Consider the following 7,424-nt stretch of genomic DNA (forward strand, 5'->3'; position numbering starts at 1 on the left):
CATGTCTGTACAGAAATTGAACCAGTTTCATAAAATCTTGTTCAGTTAACAAGGTATTCTGTACTGGTAATATTGGCAAAAGGTGAGTGTCAACAATTACATTCAGATATGAGTAAGGAGCAGCAGGTCAGGCTATGGAAGGGAGAGCACAAAACTTAATGAGATAGAGAAGCAAAAGGAAATAGATTGAATGTAGTAGGAAATTACTTGAGAGAAATGAAGTCAAAGATGCTGCTGCCTGTGTCCATCAGGCCAGGACAGGAAGACTATCAGAACCGATGACAGGTTATCTGATGATAGTTAAAGGGCTGAGATGATATTGCAGCATTAGCAGTTCTCCAGGTGTAACAACTTTGAGCTGTTTCTGCTTTTATGCAGCTACTTATAAAATGGGAGGAGTTAAAAGAGGAAAGGTACCATAGAAAATGTTAGTTGTTGTAGCTAGAAAAAAGGACAAAATGTCTCTGCTTTACAATTAGGTCTTTGGAACAATCAAAGCCTCATTTTTATTCAGCCCGTGAAAAACTATATTTTTTCTAGAAAAGCAGTCTATAAAACCCTGTTTTTCTGTCCTTTTGCTTTGTGTTTTTTGTTTGGTTTGGGGTTTTGTTGTTTAGGTTTTTTATTCTGTTTTTATAGTGTCATGTTTGAGACTGGTATGAGGTTCAAGCTGTGTTTTTTCACAGCTTCTCCCAGAATCTCTGACCTTATTCTGAGTTTTGCCTCTAAGTGTGATATATTTCCTTCCAGTGGAAGATAAGAGAACTACCATCTAATAAGGAGACATAATGTGGGCTTTGGTCAAGCCTTCAAAGCCTTCATGTCCTGGGACTTCCCAGTGCATGTTATGTGTATTATCTGCAACCGGAACAAAGGGGCCAGTATTTTACCCTTTCTTTTCATCCTGCTGAGTTTTACTAGAGGAAAAAATTTCAGACTATATGTAAGTAATGCTTGTAATCCACTAAGGAGCTGAAAATGTTCTGTGACAAAGATTTTGGTTTAGTTGTAGGTTTGTTTTGGTTTTGTTTTTTTTTTTTTTGTCCTTATAAAGTAGAAGAACTAACACTGTATGATTATTCAGAAGTAAATAAAGCAGAGGAATTAATGCAGACTTTGATTTTTCAGAAGTTAGTGTCAGAGAGCTTTGGAAAGAACTGTAGAAAACATTCACTATATGAATCATTTGTAAAAGTTGGTTGGAAAACATAGAAGAAGGAGAGGGAGAAACTAAATGCTCTCCCTAGTTGGCAAACCAAAGCACTAAGCCAGTGCTGCTGCTCCCACCATCAACAGAAAAAGGGGTAAGAAGGGGACCAGCATGGTGAGCTGTCCTGTGGCGTCTAGCACGTGAGGACCAGCATAGTTCTGCTAGTGCCCAGCCAGTGGCTACACCTCTGGTGAAGTACTGGTGTTCCCAGTAATGAGTGATAGGAGCTGTATCTCCATCACACATTCTGCTGTTTAGTCATCTGCATGTTCATTTCAAGAGGGGTAAGATCAGACTGCATGATTCTCAACAGTATAGGTACCACAGCACTGGCACAAACTCATTTTGAAAGAGCAGCAAACAAGTCACAACATTCAGCCTGTTGTGCCCTCTCAGTCAGGGTGACTTGTCTGCACAGGGTGGCTTCTGATGCATTGAAGCAAAACACGAGTGTCAAACTGGTGTTTGGCATGCTGAAACATTCCCCGCAGCCATGAGCTTCAGGGCTTGAGATCACTGATCTGCAAACTCCTGCCCAAGGGTGCAGAAGCCTAGCCTGTGAAAGCAGTAATTTTTTCCTGAGACTGTCATTAGTCAATGGCCAAATAAAGCCATAAATCTTTTCCTGGTTAACTAAGCAGATAGGAGGAGAGTAATTCCAGAGACAAGAGAAACAAGCTTTCTCTTTTTAGTTTACTTTTGTTAAATTTGATCGTTGTGTAAACAAAGGACAGAGAAGGTTGGTTAGACTCAGAGCAGCACCATCTTACAAACTGCCCAGCGTGAACTGTCAGTTCCAGCTCCACGGCCCTGTCGCTCCATCTTTCCTGTATGGCCGGGCTCCTGCGACTCATGAATCCTGTGCTGCAGAAATCTTTATCACCACAGGCCTTTTCAGACAAGCATATGCACTCGAGTCTCCCAGCATCCCTCAGGAGAGTGTATGCTCTTTCACAGAACCATCCACATATTCACTCACTTAGCCAGTAAAAACACACAAAAAATAGTCTATTTAATCTTCAGTAATTTAATCTAATCTGCAGATCTGTTCCTGCTAGAGGCACAGCAGTTCTGAAGATAGAGGCACTAATCAAGGACAGAGATCTAAACTATCAGTTCTAAAGCAAGAACCGTAATATCTGATGACGTGCATATTTATGTACTGGTGATCACAGCTGGAAAGGAGGAGAGGAGGTTCTTTTTATGCTTTTTATGAACACACAGAGGGGTGGGTTGGTTTGTCTTTAACAACATGTAAGCCAAGGATAAAGTTGCAACATGAAAGTGCAGCACTTGGATTGCTTCTTCCTGGATGCTCATGGAGCCAAGTTAATTGACAAAATCCCAAATCCCAGTGTCAAATCTTACCATTTCAGGGCTGGTGAACAGACTGATTTGATCAACACACTTCATATTTTCAGTGCAGCACAGAAACTGCGTGACAGCATCAGCTCTAGATATCATGTGCACGTACAACTGCCCAGTATGATGTGGCAGGTGCCTCTGTCCACAAGCAGAACGTTTATATTTGTACGGTGCTGCAGGCCCAGCACAACGTGGCTGCTTGAGCCAAGCTGGTTCACGTGGAGCCTTGTATAGGCAGTGCCAGAGCACAGAAGTAACAATCATTACAGTCTAAACACAAGTAACGAGTTGTCTTTTGTATTATCTTTTTCTAACGTGGTCTGTCAAATGCTGAAAAAGTTGTAAGCTCCCTGAAGACTTTTTCATAGCATACTTTTACATTCAAAACCAGACAATAGATGTATTCAGAATGAGATTCACAGCAGTAAACAAAAACATTAAGAGTGCTTTCACACAAAGCAATAGCATGCCTCACCTGGTTTCGGCGTGCAGAACTGGTTACCCCGTCCTCGGAAGGAGATTACAGCTTTCAAGAGCTTGTGCAGTGGTTCCCACAGCTCAGTATATTGCAGCAGGAGGAGCCCCAGCGCCAAACACAAACCTTCTGACTACTAATACCAGTTTCTTCATGTGGTTAAAGATCCTACACACAGTTTAAGACTCCTGAGCCCTCCCATCACCTTTGCTTACCTTCATGCCCTAGAATCTGCACTGCTGCTACCGCCAAACTGTGGGGTTTTGTTTGCTGGAGATAAGGATGAAGTTGGTTATTCAGTCAGCGTTCTGTGGGAGGAAGAAGGCAGGATGCATTCCTCCCTGGCTGGGAAATCTTGGGCCAGCTCGGAGCAAATAAATGCAGCCAGCTCAGCAATATTTCTGGGGCGGGATAATCCAGTGACAGGGAAGTCACCCGCCAATCTGAACGGCGTTTGTGTACATGCCGGAGGAAGCCGAGGGTTTCTTTATAACGCGCCTGTCTCGGATCTTCTGACCTTTCTTAAGAGTCAAAATTTTATTTTCGCTTTACTGCTGCCACAGCTGCTTGCACCTGCAAACTAGGTAGTAAAAATGAATTTCTCTCTCTGGGTCTGACACCCAGAGAGCTCCGGGCGACTTCGCACCTGCGGGCTGTGGTGGGGGGTGCCGGGGGGTGCCGGTGCGGGATGCCCTGGCCGACCCTGCCCCCCCCCGCCAGCGCCCCCTGCCGGAGGATCCCGGCGCGGCCGGTGCCCTCCGTCCCTCGCACACGCCGAACGGCTCCGCCGGGTCCCCGGGCCCGTCCCCGGGCGGGTACGACAGTCCCTGACAACCGCTGCGAGTCACCGGCAGGGCGGGGGGGCGCAGGTCACCCCCAATGCTGCAGTGACCTGACCCAGCCAACGCCATTTCCCCGGGACCGGAGCTCCCCCTTACCCCGGTTCTGCAGGAGTGTGGGTGCGGAAACCTGGGCAAGCACGGCGGGGAATTAAGGCTGCTGGAAGAGAAGGGCGGTGACTGCTCTCACACACTGGTAAGAAAGGTGAAGGGGCAGAGCGCAGACAGGATGACGGGTTTAGAAGTTTAAATATCATCACTGTGTAAACCTCAGTTTAGTCCCGAGCCACCGTGTACTCGATATGCACTTCAGAGAGATTCACAGAGCATGGCTTCTGTAAATTGATTAAGATTAGATTTAGCTTAGTTGAACGCTCCCGATCAAACAAAAAAAATGAGGTTCTCAAAGCATTTTGTATTACAAGTTGCTGGAGCTACTTCAAAATGTGTATTGGGGTATGAAGGAAGCCCTATCTCCACACGTTTAGGGACCATGGAAATGGGATTTAAATTATGCATAAAATAGGATTCTGCAGTCAGAGACAGAAAGAGATTTTAGACACCTAATTTAATTGTCTAGATTTTACAAGCACCAGAGTTCTCTGTTCTGTTGCCATTACTGGTGAAAGGCTACATCAGTTACACCTGCTTTGTGAATTATGTTTATGCTACTGCTGGTACTTCTGATGATTAATTTTTTCCTTTGCATTTTGTGTAGAACCACCCTCTTATTTCAATTCTTTATATGGATTGCTACCCACTTCTTTGTATTTTCCAAGGATAATGTTTTTCCTTAACATAAAACTACATTCAAAAAGTAGTAGAGATTATCTGTTACCACGGCCTTCACAGCTTCTGCTGCTTGCACTGTGAAATGCAAACACATGCAGCACATCAGAAATTAACTGCAGGTGCAGAACACCCATTTGCTTTTTTAACAGGAGTAATGGTTTGGGCATACCTAAAACTAGAGCAGGCTTTTTCCAAGCAATCTCAGTTTAGAGGTCATGTGACAGAAGAAGGTTAGCACCCAGGGCTGCAGAGAAATGCATTTGCACTTGAACTTGTTTCTTGGAAAATCACAAAGATGTTTTCTGAGTGATGCTGTTGAGGTCATACGACCTTGCAGAGTGGGAAGACACTTGTAACTAGTAGGCAAATGCGTAAGATCCTCTTATCGAGGAAGGCTAGACAGAAGATTTGTTGTATTTTTTTTTAAATTTTGTAAATAAACTGCGATCATGAAAAATAAAGACTCCTGGCAAACATGAGTGTTGAATTATAGTAAGGAAAGCAGGAGAAACTCTGCAAAGTTGCAAAAAGCTTTCGTGTAGCTTATGGCATTAATGCTGCAACGGTGTTTGTGGCTACTGAATGTTTTGTTGCTCTGTTGGTTTTCACGTACATGGATTCAATTTTTCTCTCATCTGTTGACAGTTTTGGCTCTATAACTAGACAGTACCATAATGGTACGCACAGCTGATTGAACAGTCAGATTTATGTTTATGTCACTGCATATTTTTATAAGGCTTGTCACAGAACTAGTAAATTTTATGGATCACGGAGCAGTTTACAGCTATTTCAAAGGTTACACAGGTGAGAGTTGTGAGCACAAAGAAAAGGAAAGAATGAAGAAGGGTATGCTCTTGATGACTCAGCTGAGTTGTGTGCGTCAAGGCAGCACTGTTCAGCCTCCCCTCCTATCCCAGCAGGGATAACTTAGGCAGACGTGATGTCCAATTCATTTGTATCCCTGCTTATCCGGGCTGTGTATCAGCCACACGCACCATACACGTATGAGCTGAGGCAGACACAAATCAGGCAACAGCATCACTATAGGCAATTTACTGCTTAACATCAGACAAACTGTAGCATTTTCCTTCGCAGAAAAACAACGAATGGTGCCTTCAGAACAGCGGTAGCATAAGCACACAGCAGCATCTAAAGCTGTTTCATGATATACCAGCGAATCATGTCAATTAAAGTCTTTCAGCAGGGGAAGCATTCACTGATGCTGTGAAGAGCAGCTTTGCTGTATCATCCTTAAGAGATGAAGACAGTGCTGCAAAGTCCAGCGGCTTCATCTTGCAGAGATGATGGTACTAGACCTGCTGGAGAACTTGTACAGTAGAGTTTTTTTATCTCTTGCTCAGTTGAAAATAAACTGAGAAACTGAAATTAAACAGAAAAGGGGGCAACAACAAAATGTACAAATTTGTCAGCAGTCTGAGGAAAAAGTGGAGAGGCCTATTACTGACCAGGGAAGGGAGAGAATAATAGATGTGTAACAGATTGAAGTACAAAGCACCCTTTTTGCTTCAGTAGAACAATATTGTTTAACAAGATAATTACTAGGATTCATTTTAACAAGATGATAGTAGTGCACAAAACTTGACTTAAACCCCTTAACAAGTGTGTTAAATTCTGCAGGGTCTGACAGAATTCACCCTAAAATATTTTTTTCAAAACCAAAATTACCCAAAAGTAAACCATAATTACCCAAAGCAGTCTCTGCAATGTTGAAAGTTATTTCTGAGAATTAATGCAGAACAAGAATCCTAGAGGGCTTTTTAAATAAAACGTCTCATCTCTTAATGTAGGAAAAATAGGGCCCAAAGTAATGATAAACCAAGTGGCCTAACTTCATTCTTTAAAAGGATTCTGGAATAAAGTACTAAATATATATATATTTAATATCTAGAGGATTAAAAAGTGAGAAGCAATATAAATTGCTTCATCAACTTCTGTCTTTGACAAGAGAGCTCACTTGCTAGTGATTGGGAAGAAGATATTACATAATTTGGTAAGATTTTCGACACTACAGTCTGAAAGAGTGAGGGTACGCTTAAAGCACCCCCCGACACACACACGCATGTGCCCGTCACGGCCAGCGGCTTTGTCCCAGCTGAAGGAGATCATCATGGGGGGACGTTGATTTGGGCCGGCTACCGCAAAAACCTGCCTAGGGAGAGTTCAGCTCCGAGCCTGCAGCTGTGCCGCCCCCCCCGCCCCTGCAGATCTGTGTCTCCCCGGGGCAGGCGGGGGAACAGCCGGTCCCGTCCCGGTCACCCCCCGGCAGGCCCCGGCCGCTCGCGCCAGCGCCGGGGTCGGGGACGCGCCGCGGTGCCGCTGGACGCGGCGGGCGGGAACACGCGTCCCCCCGCGCACCGGACTGGGCGTTTCCGCGGGCGGTGGGAGAGGGCGGCTCTACCGGGGCGAACCCCCGCGCGGCGGCTCGCGCCCCCCGACCCCCTACGTCACTCTCGCGCCGTGGCGCGGACCCGGATGTGAGCGCGAGGCGGCGGCTGCCCCGCCCCCTTCCGCCCTCACCGGCCCCGCCCCCGGGCGGGAGCGGAAGCCGGCAGCGGCGCCGCACCAGTGCGCATGCTTGCCGCGCGTGCGGGCGCCGAGGCTGGCGGCACCGCCCCGTCCGGACTCGTACGTGAGTAGCAGATGGCGCCACCAATGGGCGGGCGGGACGCCCGGAAGTCCCGCGCGCGGCGGAGGGGGGGGTATTGTTGTGGGTGACGTCACG

This window comes from Athene noctua, chromosome 15 (assembly GCF_965140245.1).
Source record: "Athene noctua chromosome 15, bAthNoc1.hap1.1, whole genome shotgun sequence".
Taxonomy (NCBI): domain Eukaryota; kingdom Metazoa; phylum Chordata; class Aves; order Strigiformes; family Strigidae; genus Athene; species Athene noctua.